Source organism: Pezoporus wallicus, unplaced genomic scaffold (assembly GCF_028554395.1).
Source record: "Pezoporus wallicus isolate ANWC-B61680 ecotype Strahan unplaced genomic scaffold, APGP_CSIRO_Pwel_v1 contig_3817, whole genome shotgun sequence".
Taxonomy (NCBI): Eukaryota; Metazoa; Chordata; class Aves; order Psittaciformes; family Psittacidae; genus Pezoporus; species Pezoporus wallicus.
Window position 1 is genome coordinate 12,897,429 of NW_026635157.1, and position 13,246 is coordinate 12,910,674.

At 42.3% G+C, this 13,246-nt stretch overlaps 1 long non-coding RNA gene across 1 annotated transcript; it reads left to right on the forward strand.

The window, feature by feature from the left end:
• The first annotated feature begins 339 nt into the window (after positions 1 to 339).
• Positions 340 to 12,803, forward strand: LOC130599135 (uncharacterized). The gene is made up of 3 exons (XR_008972167.1): positions 340 to 393; positions 746 to 926; positions 12,293 to 12,803. It is a non-coding gene; the product is annotated as an uncharacterized LOC130599135 (long non-coding RNA).
• The last annotated feature ends 443 nt before the right edge of the window (positions 12,804 to 13,246 follow it).

The following is a 13,246-nucleotide window of genomic DNA, read 5'->3' on the forward strand; positions in this document are numbered from 1 at the left end:
GTTTAAAAAAAACATTCTTTCAGTCCTTTTTCTTTCAGTGGATCTTTCACATTTTCTTCAGATGTGAATTTCCTATAATGTTTTCTTAACTGGGGACCTTCCCATCTTCCTGCTTTGTAAGATCAGCCTCTAGGTCATTCCCCTGTGGCAAGCATCGGCTTCCCACGTACGGGAGGGCGGGGAGGGGGTGGCTCAGAGAGGGCCAGCATCTAAATGGGGATAGGGTGAAGCTCTATCACCTCCCTTTACTCTGTAATGGGAAAGACTTAAGCACCACAGTGGATAATGTGTGCACATATGTGAGATGGTCTGGAGTCTATTGGTGAACCATTTCTAAATCACTGCTCACATGGCACAGGCAGCAAGCACTACACCTTGCTTTTCCTGCTGCAGGTATAATTAAAGGGGAGATTACTTCTTGGTTTGGTGGTGGTGTGGGTTTGGTTTGTTTTTTTTTTTTCCCTACAGATTTGTACAGAGCGGGATAGTTTCCATTATTATTTTTCCACTCTTAGTGCATTTTTAGGAAGATGCATCAGTTCAGATATGATTGATAGATGATTTTCAGTCATTTGTCCTTGGCATCCCCTTGCCCTGGTGTTTTCTGCTTTGTAGGGGATTTTCTATTTCATTTTCCATTCAGCAAAACATCCCCAAAAGCACACAAAAGAGTAAAATTTTAATATTTCATTTTAGAAGATTTTTTTAAAAGAATGATGATTCTTTTTTACTATTTTATTTAAAGGAGAAGCTCTATTCAGGGACAAAGAAAAAAACACATTTGGTATAACCAGTCAAATGACATTCCAGGAATATTCACGTGGCTGGGGGTCCCTAGTGGCTGAAACTTCAAAACGTTTGGCTTCTCTATTTAGTGACATAAAATGTGGAAGGCTTTTGCCAGATCATTTGGAAGAGACTTGGTGGTGAGTAATGTGAGTTTTCTGTCAGTTTTCCCATTCCTTGTGAAATTCAGTGCTACTGTTGTACCTAAATTCATGTGTGGTGTACTTATAGCCACAGAATAGAAGAATAAATGTCTGTAGTAAAAATATCTGAATATGTTTTGAATATAAGGCCAAGATGGAGAGCCATGGGGTAGCCAAGTAGAAACATGGGTAAATGGATTTGATCTACTTCAGTGTAGAGCAGTGAAGAAACTACTTTTTTTTCTTTCTACCTGTAGAGCAGGCATGGTTACCTAAGTTTTTATTTACCAAACAACTAGTGTTATTTTATGGTTTTGTTTTGTTTTGATTTAGTTTGGGGTATTTTTTTTTTTTTTAATATCACTACATCACTGGAAGGAGAGAACGTAGGAAGAAACAGTGCTAACAATTCTTAATTGTTATATTGCTTAAGCATTGGAAAGAAACATAGCTATAGCTTATCTTAATTTACTAAAGGAGTCTGAGAGTTAGAGTTATGCCCTGTTTAACTTTACTACAGTCATACAGAGATCAGTCTGAGTCTAGGTACATTGCTTGAAATGATTTCACTAAGTGATGCTGTTATTTTATTTAGAAATGTAAAGAAAACGGGTTTGTAATTCAGAGCTTTGTCAAGACTTTCAATGTAATAGCTCTCAAGAAATCTCAAATTGCTTTATGAGTCTAGACAAATACCACTGTGCATGTCCTATGTCTATCTGGACGCAAGTACCTGTGTCTGTCGCAGTCTTTATGCTGCATTAAAATGATCAGCAGGACTCAAGAGTGCTTTTGTATCTACCAGATACTCCTCTTAACCCTGATCCACAAAATTCCTATTTAGCACAGAGAAACACAGTGAACCTGCCACCCACAGAACTAGCTCTGTTTGACCTCTGCCAGTACCAGCCTTTCTTTGGTGCTGGTAGAAGAAACTCGGGATTTTGTGGTGTTTGTTCTTCCTCGGGAGTTTTCCTCAGGACCTGTCTGTACTTCCATGTGGTGAGTTCTTGCTTTGCAAACCTATCTGTTCCCCTGAAAGCCCAAGGCCCAGAGACCTGTGGGGTTCCTCTTATTTTCCAGGGCAACCCACCTGGTACCACTCTGAACAGTATACTCAGTACTGGACCAGCCAGAGATGACCAGTCCCCCTAACACGGCTGTGAACACCTCCTTTGGGTTTATGTGCAGGGTAAGCGTTGGATGGCTGTGGCTCTGTGAGTGTTCTCCTCAGGGTAGCAAGTCAGGAGATCTGCACACTATTCCTGGAGAGACAAAACTTGTTGTTATTCAGTTCCCAAAATTACTTTGTTCTTTTCTCCCACAGAAGCTGAGGTGAAAAAGATGTCCCTGATACTGCAGAGAGGAGCTTCCCTGAAGGCTTCACGCCTTCAGGGTGGTGCAGACATCACACCAGCTGCTTTGACAAAAGAGTTGCTGAGCAACTCTGGAATAGCCTGAAGTGGATCATTTAACACGAAAATAGAGCAGGATATAGGCTTAACACCTTTACAAGTTTGACCCTCTGGAGAAACCTCCCGTGATTGCAGGCACAGCCATGCTCCTCTGCTCCAGCCCCCAGGAGTCATGGTGAGCTCTGCCCAGGCATCCACTCCCTTAGCTGCCTCCTGCAGCACCACAGGCTCCCTGGGAAAACCAGGACTTGTCACCCCTCCTGAAGGGCCTCCCAGGCCCACCCTGTCTTCTCTTCTGGTCCAACAGGAGTTTTAAAACCTCAGCTATATGAAGAGTTTAGATGGATGCAATCCTTAAGGCATCCCAGGGCAAGGGCTCTGCTTTCTGTTTCAGCAGTGCATATGGAACCAAGAAATGAATACTGGTCCAAAACCTGCCCCCCTGCAATCCTTATATTCTCTATATATCTTCTGTATGTCCTTGCTCTCCAGAACAAGACTGGTTGCCTGAGAGGACTTTTTCACTCCCAGGAATGCCAGTGTAATTGTTGTGCCCAGGAGAATACCCTGACTAGGATCCTTGACAAAGGCTAGCAGAGGACGTGGAGGGTAGTGAGGATGAGAACAGGGCATTTGATAGTAAATGGCACTTACCACTGGTGGCAATGGAGTGGGGCAGCACAGCAGGTACAACATATCTTTCGTATCCTGATAAAAAACACGGGTGTTAGGCTTGTCCCTACATAAGCATTCATGCGTCTGGGCTGTGAGCACGGCTGGTGTCTGTTTAAGTGACCAGCTAGGTAGAACAAGCTCTGACGACTTTTCTTTTGGACTGGGGGTGGGAAGGAAAGGAAAACGAGCTGCCTGGGAAAAAAAGTTAGAATCAGATGCACACACTTGTGGGATGCCAGCCAGTGAGGTACGATGTTCTTGTCTAGAGCTTTTCCAGCTCCGCTGAAACCAGCTGCCAGGGGGAATTTTTCAGCTCATAATCGCCAGCAATGGAGAAGAGCTCAGGATGGAGAAGGGAGGGGACATGCCGTACATGTGAGGCAAGGAATGGTGGGAGCCCAGCCATTGCAACCACGCTACCCAGGAAGGTCTCTGCCGGGGTGCTGTGGGCAAGGCACCTTCTGACTCTGAGTGAGAAGAGCATGTTAGCACATCACCACAAAGCTGTTCTCCTGGCAACTGCATGTGGCAGGGAAGTGGGACTCTGCTGTCACGCAGAGCATACAAAGAGTCTCAGCAGCTCAGCACATGTGAGCAGCAGCTGTGTTAAGGTGCAGACCCAGGCTGGCCCGGCTGTGCTGCTTTGTGGATCCTTCAGTGGACTTGAGCTTCTGTCACTCTGTAAGCCCAGAGGGTGTGCAGACCAGTTCAGAAGGTGGAGAACTAGGTTTCCTCAAGATTTTTTTTTTCCCAATAATCAGGCTAGAATGCTCTTTTTCTGACCCCAGGTAGTTAGATGCACTCCGAAGTTGCAGAAGTTATCCTTGGAAGTACAGGGAGAGAGCCTAGTTCATATCAAACTTGTCATCTCACCTTGCTCCCATGTTTGCATGCCTTCTTACATACTCTTTGCCACCTTTTACTTTGACCGCCATATGTATTCTGGTTTAGCAGCAGACCAGACATCTAAAATACAGTGATTAGGTAGTTACTGTAGAACAGAAAAGATAGAAAACTTTATTAGGAGATCTGTTACTGTTCAACATGTTCATAGACAACCATAGTTCAATCAATGACAAAGATTAATTGTAGATGACCGGAATATGTTTAAGGCAGTAAGGTTAATTGTGGGATGCAGGAAGACTTCTCACGAGACTCAGTGAGCTGGCAACAAAGTGGCAGATGAAATTCGACGTATGTACATGTAAAGTAAGGAGGTGATACGTTCCACTGCGAGATCTGGAACTAACGTATCAACCAAAAGAGGTAGACATTAAAAAGGAAGCTGGAAAAAGTTCACTGAGGAAATATTAAATGCATAGAAGCTATATCTAGCCCTGAAAGTCCCCAGGCTGGAAATAGTTGATGTCTGGAAGAGCATTAGAGGTAGGCATTGCACATACTTGTCCTGTTCTTACTCTACTCTGAGCAATCTTTTAGGACTACTTTTGGCAAGACCACAATGGGCTAGATGGACTGTTGCACAGCACGCATTATATAAATAAACCACGAGCCCCGGTAGCACAGTCCTTACTGTTCCCTCCTATCTTCCTCCCTTCTTTCTTTCTTCCTCTCCTTAATGCAAGAATCGTCTAAAAATGCTGAAGGTTAAACAGACCACTATTTGGAGGAGGGAGGAAAACAAACCCTTCATTATCACTGAAGGTGGGTTTCCAAAAAGAAACTTAATTTCCTGTGATGCTCCCTTAGCATCCATGGGATGGAGACATAGGCAATAGGGAACAGGATTACATTCACTGAGAGACAAAAGGTGGCCGAAGCAGTGAATAAATTGCTCTCTGTTTGTGGGATTATTTAGGGGGTTATTTTATACAAATGGTAACACTGTTGTAATTGTGATAGTCTAAGGGTATAGATGCAGCAATTTTTGAAGAAGACATAATACCTTTTGTGAGGCTGACTGATACAGCAGCAAAACCCATTGAGCAGTGCTGGTAGCCTTGGGCACACAGCCCTTCCTCTGGGCTCAGGCAGATGCCTCTGTCTGGGATACACAAGCCTTTCTTTACTCCGAATTAGGAGTTTTTTCCTGAAATGGTAAGAAAGGCTTCTGTGCCGAAAGCTTGCTTGTTTTCTGCAGCTCTACCGGCTGGTCTAATACAGGAGATAATGCCTCATTTGGTTGTATCTGTTAGGGATCTCATAGATTAGGTGCCAGGAAATTGCATGCAAGAGATTTCAGGACTGGTTTTGGATACTACAAGACTTTACATTTTTCTGCAAACATCTTCTGTGTGCAGTTTATATTGGGTGTTATGACAGGGACTTCATAAAGAGTAGGGAACCTGAGATGAGAAACTGACAGCAAAAATGTTGGTATATTCAGCAGCCAGTCACAGAAGGCTCTCTTTCATCAGAGAGAAAGCCAGCTCAGCTCAGGGCAGCCAGCATGTATCTTTCAGAGGCCCCTGGGACAAGCACTCTATGGGCTTCACCTACACTGCTGCTGACTTGGGAGGTGGGGAGATGGTGTGAAAGGTGTGAAAGGAGCCACAGCTTGTCCTGCCTTCAGTTGTCTGAAATTTACTCTTTCAAGCGGTATAAGCACAGCCAGGATGGTCCCACATTTTCAAAACCATTTTGCAAACTGAGAAATGCAGACAGGGAGGAATTAAGGAATTTACTCACCCTGATGTAGAAAGGCAAGTTGCAGCTCACAACAGTTCCAATGTCTTCAGTTATGTCCCAGACCAAATACTAATAAAAGATCTGTATCCTTGACTGTCTTGTGGTGTATTTGATTGTCTTAATCGCACTGTATGATCTCTTGGTCTCATCAAAACTGCAGCTTAACAGAGCTTTACTCACAGTCATTGCGCTGTCAGGGACAGCAGCTTTGGCTGCCTGCTCTTCTGTTTCCCACTGAAACGCTTTGATGTGGATCCCCCACATCTTGAGTGAGCTATCTAATAAGTCACCTACTGTGTAAAAGCTGGGTACAGTTCCTCTTCCCACTGTTTTTTTTAAATGAAGATAACCATGGCATCTGCTTTAGTCAATCCTTCAGAGACATAGCTTGTCTCATCTTATAATATGGGCTTGGGAGGGAAAAAGAGCGAAAATTTACCTAGGTTACCAAAAAAAAAATGTCTGGAAGTTTTCAGTTCAAGCAAGATTGGACTTAGCCCTGAACAGGAGTTTCATTTCATTTAACACTGGTCATCTAAAAGGGAGGCATTTGGTCTAGTCTTGAGTTTCCCCTAAGCCATAAAAAAGGTACCTTGCACAGGAAGGCGAGTCAACCCCTCTCATCTAAGTCCCTGTTTAGGGGTGGGGTAGGAGGAGCCCACTTTTTTTCACTTCTGCCAGTCTCTAGAGCAGGTCCAGGACTACCTTTCTATGAATAGAATTTCACTGACGCTAAATATCCGTTATTCAGATGGTCTCACAATTATGCATCATGAATTATAAGTATCCACAGGCTGAAAAATATAATGGTCAGATAGAAAGAAACCATGTTATTACTGGTCTCCAGGAAAAAAATGCAAAAAATCCTGAGGTATTCACTCTAAGGTAGAAAAAAATCAGAAACGCTTCCATGAATTAGTTGTTGGCCTAGCCCTTCAATCAAGAGTACCAGCTTCTCATTACCATAGAGGATAAAGTGATAAAAGCTGCAAAAAATACAGTTTCATGGGGTTGATTTTCTATAGAAAAAGACATTTGAATGTCTGGCTTTTCTGATTTTGAAGACAGAGTATCTGAGGTTCCAAGCACATCATAAATATTAGCAAAAGTGATCTGAAATATGTGTTTTAGCCCTGATAATGGTGTCGGAGGCACCTGAAATGCAATGCCAAGGCTGCAACAGAGTCTGTAAGTCAGGCACTGCAGAAGAGATGATAGTCTCTGAAAGCTCAGTTTAAGAAAACAAACTGTGTCTGAACAAGAGAAAGTACCCTCTATGTTTGAAACGAAACATCAGCTCATATATTTTTGAACAACAGGTCTGTTTATTTGTAAGCCGTGATAGGTACTCCTGGTAAATGCTGCTGGGAGCTTTTTCTACTAGTTCTTTTGTAATTGAGGGAGCATTTGTAGTGGATTTCTGTGTTTAAATCTGCTGAAGCCATCTTGATTCAGCTTTTAGACTATCTTTCGGAAAGTTATCTCATGGTGCAACGTTTGAGCCACTGTGATCAGATCAGAGATAATCTTACAAAAGTTGTAACTTTTGGGGGAATGCAACCATTATTGCTATAGTCTTTGTAAATTAAATTTAAAAAAGTCTAAGGAAGAGCAACCTGTAACAAACCTTGTGCACACAACAAAGTGACAAGGACAGACATATTACAGAAGGGAAGTTATTTTTCTTTTTTATCTAAGCCCATGCGTTTACTGGATGAATGTACAATTATCCTGATTGCTCTCCAGCTCCCATCTTTCAAGAAGTTCCAGGAGCCTGTTTTCCACTTGGCTACCCCTTCTGCATTCACCAGTACCTATGCCATGCTGATGTCATAGCCCTAGAAGGTGTTTATGACACACAAAGCAGCCAAGAGGCTTTGTAAGACATAGTTCGGCAGTTGGAATGTACAGGTAAGGTTAAGAGCATTCCCTGGTGTTAGAGTCCTTATGTCTTGGCTATCTATAAATCAAAACTACTTAGAAACATTTAAAAAAAATGGCTGACATTCAAGTTCAAGCTATTTTCTCATTATTTCAACCATCCTTTGGCCATTGCATGTGTTTAGCTTTGCAAGGCTCCTCTAGTTAAAATCAATCTGGTCTTACAGCCCCCTCTCCTGTGTATTTATCATTAGTGCAAGAAATCTGGCAATTTGCTCTGTAACATTTGTTTCTTGCATAAGGAGCAGGGACTTGAAAGTTTGCTCATTAGTCCAGGTTTGAGCAGTTCATAGCTAGTAGTAAATTTATAGTTATTGCACTGTGTTAGGGGCGGTATATTGAAGTGAGCAGTTTAAAAGGAGGCAGAAGCAGCTACGTGTTTTAAAAAACTTACGAAGATACAGATCAGCATCTGCTGGGTTATTCAGAAATGCCAGAGCAGACTAAGTATCTGCTTTTCAATGGGAGTTTTATTAGAACCTGTTTATGCTTATTTGTCTGTCTACTAAGTGCCAGCCTTCACCCTGGGGCTTCTAGACACCTTTGAAAGTCTGCTGGAGATGAGCTGCATACCTAGGCTCTGGTGGAGGCATTAAACTGCTTGAGAGCAGAGTTTCTCTTTTTGCTTTCATTGTCACTGCAAGGGCAATCAGAACTTGCCTAACAGAACCAAAGCTTAAACCAGGGATTACATCAGGAATTTTATAATTTTATGGTTGCATTTACTCTGCCGATGGTTGTCCTTCAAAGCTACCTCTGCCAGGAAGTTTGATCTGTCACACACAGTTCGGTCAATACTGTCACTGCATCTTCCTTAACCCAGGCAATGCAATAAGCAGCACAACGGTGGCAAACTCCTGGGCAGCTGATAACCAGTGGAGCCTTTTTTTTCCCTGGATGAAGCTTCTCTTATGTACCTAATTAATCTCAATTGACTGCCTTACTTATTCTCCCATTGATTTAATGGGATTATGTGTGACATATGGATACATACAACAGACCTGGTGCTGTGTGCCTTCTCATATCTGGAGCTGTCTCAGCTTGCAAACAACTGCTAGAAGTAGGTTAACATCTGTAACACTATATGCAACTACTGTCTAGGTCAACAGCACTTAGCCTTAACTCTTAGCTTGGTAACATAAGCCTTTCTCAGCACTGCTCTGTATTACTCAGCCTAAACAAGGCTCCAGCCGGACTAATAGACTTCTAACCCATTGTTATATACACTCTTTTTAGTGAAGTTAAATACAGTATTCCCACAGAAAGACCCATCTTGTTGATAGATCAAAAAAGAGTGACAGAGTATTAGCGGATGAGATGATGTATGGTAGGAAGAACAAAGTGGCAGATGTTAGCATTTGGTGTTTCTGCAAGCCTGGCCCCTGGCTGTGGTTCTCATGGTGGCTAACCAGAGGATGTTAGGCACAGTGAGTGCCTGGCAGTGAGCACCTGGGTTTAAATGTCCTGGTCAGGATCACAGAAACTGTGTGATGGAGGGTGGTCCAGAATCCATGTCCCAGTTTTCTTAGCCTGTCTTTGTATGGGAGTGCTCTAGCCCCCTTATCATCCTCATGGCTCTCCTCTGGACTTGCTCCAACAGTTCTATGTCTTTCTGTTGGGGACACCAAAAAATGTATAGAGTACTCCATGTGGGATCTCATCTGGGTCTTAGGATGCCTGGTCATTATTCAGGTTGTTACCGATCATCTCCAACATGGCTGTTTTCCTCAGATACTGGATACTTTCCTCAATACCAGTCCATTTGCTTCATGAATTTGCAAGATTCTTCCTTGAAGGAATATCTGTCCTTCATGCTTGACAGAAATTGCTGGCAAAGACTGAGGACTCCTGCCTTTTTTCCAGTCCTTTTGTCAATGATCTTATCCTTAGCAAGTGATCCTAGCTGCCAGGCTTCCTTACCCTCTAATTCTTGACTACTGGCCCCAATTGTCTCCATAAAATGATATCCAAAGTACAGTAATGGCTTCAGTACAGAGCCCAAATACCAGATTAAGCTCAAGGTCAGTGTTTTAATAACAACTCCTCCAGGCAAAACATCACTAATCACTGCAGAGCACAGCAAACTGCAAAAGCCAACACCAATCTTTAACATGTACAGCAAAAAAAAAGAGGGGTGGTGCAGATCAGATAAACTAATATTGAGAAAACATGAATCAATATCATGACCCACAACTGTTAGCACATATAAATCCCTTCTAATATGCTCTGGTCAGTCTGTTACTATCTGAAACCGCTTGAGTTCCACATTGGACAACAAAAACTACTGTCATGGTTTAACCCCAGCTGGCAACTAAGCACCACACGGCCTCTCATGGGTTTTGGTTTGAGACAAGAATGGTTTAATAATCAGAATCATAGAATGATAGAATGGTTAGGATTGGAAAGGACCCTAAGATCATCTAGTTCCAACCCTCCTGCCATGGGCAGGGACACCTCACACTAAACCATATCACCCAAGGCTACGTCCAACCTGCGCGTATTATTATTAATAATAATAATAATGGAAAATAACAAGGAGAAATAAACCGCAAGAAAGACAAGTGATGCAAATGAAAGCAATTACTCACCACCAACTAACTGATGCCCAGCCAGTCCTTAAGCAATAGTCCACTAGTTTTATTGCTGAGTATGATGCCATATGGTATGGAATATCCCTGTAGTCATTTGGGATCATCTGTCCCGGCTGTTTCTCCTCCCAGCTCTTTGTGCACACCCAGACATGAACTCTTGAATTTTCTGGAAGGGAGTTTTTCGTTTTCCATCTCACCCATCAACCTCAGGAAAACCCCAAACTTACTACTTCTCTGTATGTGTCCCCTAGTGTAGCTAATCTGATAGGTGATCCCCAGTGAGGTTGCAGAGGAAGTACATTGGTTAGTCCCCTTTTACCTTAAAAATCAAATTAAAAGAGAGCACCCTGATTTATCTAGTACTAAAATGTTGCCCTGGGACATGAAGGAGTGCCCTCTTCTGCTGAAGCAACTCAAGTTCTTCCTCCCTTCCGCCCCCCCCCCCCCGCAAACCATCTGGCCCAGGCTGTGGAGTGATAGCATACCAGTGAGAACAAATTAAATCCCTCCTGTTGAAGTTGCTCTGCTTCCCATGAAATAATAAGTGCTTCACAGGAATCAGAAGACAAAGAGAGCTCTGTTGTTGCTGAATAGCTGGGATAACCCCATGGTTTTCCTGCTTGGCTCCAAGGGCTGCTCACTGGCTTCATACTGTGTAAAATATAGACATGAATGAAACGAAATAGAGAGCACTCAGAGGAAATGGGAACCCAGGGATTCCTCTGTCAGCATCAGTCCTTATCATATTTCTTCTGATTTTCCTTCCCCTCCTCTCCCAATGTTTTTTTCTCTTTTTCTATGCTGTGACTGAGGGAAAAATATAGGGGACAATTTTCGGTTTTAGCTAAAGCACTGGATTTTGGGAGGCTCTAGATGTTCAATTATTGCTTTTAAAAATCACTGCTTGGGAGAAAAGCCATTGTAAAACCAAGAATATACCGATTAAACATTAGTGATCAATTCAACTAGTAATTGATGCATATAAAGAAAACAATATACATTATGGATATCATGGTATTCATTAACAAGAAAAAAACACATAGCAAAGAAATTTAGCATTAGGAACATTTTAAAGACTTTTTCATTTGCTAAAGAAGGATTTTTGTGGAGGGTACAATTTTAGGACATCCTCCTGATCTTTATGAGACTGGGGGGAGAGGGGGAAGAGTGGTCAGGGAAGAGAAAATGTGTATTTTTGTCTTTTTTAGTTTTTATTTTCTTATGAGTCACTACTCTCTTGTTAGTGCTCCTTGTAAGAGTCTACACAAAATGCATATAATATTAGCTTATTTATGGATGTATTAAGTATCTTTTAAAGTTCAGTGCATTCTCTTCCCTCCAACCTACACAAGCCCTTTTAACTTTGTTCTGAATCATTAGCAATATTTTACCCTACTCTTATCATTATCCAAAAGTAGCTATTATATGGAAACAGAGATATGAGGAACTGCTTTCTCTTATTTTTCTGGAATGAAAGCCTTATTAAACAATTCTGCCTTGTCAACTGCTCCTTTTGACCCTGTTCTAGAAATATATGATGTTGTGTGTAGCACATCACTAAAACTTGGAGACAGTTTTGTTATGGATGATCCCAGTGGGGTGTCTAGCCCAACAGGACTCTCATACCTGCTGAGAGCCTGTAATGTGATTCAAAGAAGCAGAATTAAAAGCTCCGAAAAGAAGTATCTGCTGTATTTTATCGGTGCACACAGATTGGGTAGGAATAAGCTAGCCCTGAATAGGTTAAGGTTTTTAATTAGTAGCAAGGGCCTTATTATTCGAGTGGAAAGGTTCAGTGTGTTTTGGCTGCAGTTTTAAGAAGTTTGGTAAATGTTCAATCACTTGGGTTGGTGGAGGACTAGGAGAGCTCATCCACTGCTCTGTTCCCACTCTGCAGATGTCCGATGTGGCTGCTGTAGAAAGAGTTTCATCTGACTCTGTGCCCTTGCCTTGTTTACTTTGCTTCCATGCTAATTTTCTGCATGGGTCTAGATACTGCAATGGTGAGGTTAACCTGACGTGATTCTTCAGCTTTCTTGATCACTCAGAGTGCATTGCCAGTTCAATGACTATCAATATCTTTCTCTCACAGGAGACTTGCACTGCCTCTCAGATCGTGCCCTGGACTGCTGCCTCCTATGCCCCTGTGGTTACCTGACAGGTCCAATTAATCACCCATGCCTGCGACACTCTGGGAGCAATAACTTTGCTTCAGAGAGAAAAGTTATTGCATAATTATTTATTATACAAAATTATGGACCTTAAAGCAATACAGTCATGCACATTCACTCCTAGTTTACAACTTCCCAAAGCCTTGAGTCCCTGAATACTGCCTTATGTTATGGCAAAATTGTCTCTTTGCTCTAGAATTTATCATTTAAAGTTTATTCCAGGCCTATTATCTTTTCACATAGGCAAAACTACCATTGTGTAGCTGTCTGTAGCTTTCTGCTGCAAATGACTATCTCCAGCAACAGTAAACAAGTCCTGCAGTGCGATGGAGATGGAATGGAAGAGCTGTGAATTAAATAGCTCCTACTGTTGTTTTACACATCTACACCAGAAATCCCACAGCCTTAACACTTCTCTTTCCAAAACATTTTCTTTTCTCCCTTGTTAACAGGTAAATAAAACTTTTCTGATTGGAAGCTTTAACAATCCAGTGAAGGCATTCATTGTCTCTGACCAGAACCAGGGCAGCAGTCACACTGAGGTGTCAAGAAAAGAATTAAATGGAGGTGTTGAACAGGTGGTGCTGTATTGAGTGGCTGGATGGTTTTTGGAATTCCACCGATAGCTAGCTCACAGAGTCTTAAACAGGTTTCCTAATCTGGAACTAGTTCTGACCTGTAATGTTTCTTTCCTGGCTATGGGAATACTTCATGAGAAATGAAGCGCAGCTAGATGGCTACAGTTCTCTCCTGTATGGAGTCAGAAAAGCCTTTACCATCTGACATGGATCCCGGGTAAGGACAAACCTTTCCGTTTCCTACTGACACTGAGCATAAGGGGGAAATGCCACCATGTGGGGAGCACAAGCACAGCT